Raw genomic sequence first — 1,291 nt, forward strand, 5'->3', positions numbered from 1 at the left:
ATGCTTTTGGTGTTTTGGTCATGAATTCCTTGCCTACGCCTATTCCCAGAATGGTTATGCCTAGATTTTCTTCTAGGGTTTTTATGGTGTTAGGTCTTATGTTTAAGTCTTTAATCCATCTGGAGTTAATTTTAGTGTAAGGTGTCAGGAAGGGGTCGAGTTTCTGCTTTCTGCATATGGCTAGCCAGTTTTCCCAACACCACTTATTAAACAGGAAATCCTTTCCCCATTGCTTGTTTTTGTCAGATTTCTCAAAGATCGGATGTTTGTAGATATGTTGTGTTGCCTCTAAGGCCTCTGTTCTGTTCCATTGATCTATATCTCTGTTTTGGTACCAGTACCATGCTGTTTTAATTACTATAGCCTTGTAGTATAGTTTGATGTCCAGTAGTGTGATGCCTCCCGCTTTGTTCTTTTTGCTTAGAATTGACTTGGCTATGTGGGCTCTCTTTTGGTTCCATATGAAGTTTAAGGTGGTTTTTTCCAGTTCTGTGAAGAAGGTCATTGGCAGTTTGATGGGGATAGCATTGAATCTGTAAGTTACTTTGGGCAGTATGGCCATTTTCATGATATTGATTCTTCCTAACCATGAACATGGAATGTTTCTCCATCTGTTTGTGTCCTTTCTTATTTCGCTGAGCAGTGGTTTGTAGTTCTCCTTGAAGAGGTCCTTTACGTTCCTTGTTAGTTGTATTCCTAGGTATTTTATTCTCTTTGTAGCAATTGTGAATGGCAGTTTGTTCTTGATTTGGCTGTCTTTAAGTCTGTTATTGGTGTATAGGAATACTTGTGATTTTTGCACATTGATTTTGTATCCTGAGACTTTGCTGAAGTTGCTTATCAGTTTCAGGAGATTTTGGGCTGAGACGATGGGGTCTTCTAGATATACAATCATGTCGTCTGCAAATAGAGACAATTTGACTTCCTCCTGTCCTATTTGAATACCCTTTATTTCTTTTTCTTGCCTGATTGCTCTGGCTAGAACTTCCAGTACTATATTGAATAGGAGTGGTGAGAGAGGGCATCCTGGTCTAGTGCCAGATTTCAAAGGGAATGCTTCCAGTTTTTGCCCATTCAGTATGATATTGGCTGTTGGTTTGTCGTAAATCACTTTTATTATTTTGAGATACATTCTGTCGATACCTACTTTATTGAGGGTTTTTAACATAAAGTGCTCAAAAAAAAAAATTTTTTTTGTCAAAGGCCTTCTCTGCATCAATTGAGATAATCATGTGGTTTTTGTCTTTGGTTCTGTTTATATGGTGAATTATGTTTATAGACTTGTGTATGT

This window comes from Aotus nancymaae, unplaced genomic scaffold, assembly GCF_030222135.1.
Source record: "Aotus nancymaae isolate 86718 unplaced genomic scaffold, 86718_ANA_hifiasm-v0.15.2.pri h1tg000064l_1, whole genome shotgun sequence".
NCBI lineage: Eukaryota > Metazoa > Chordata > Mammalia > Primates > Aotidae > Aotus > Aotus nancymaae.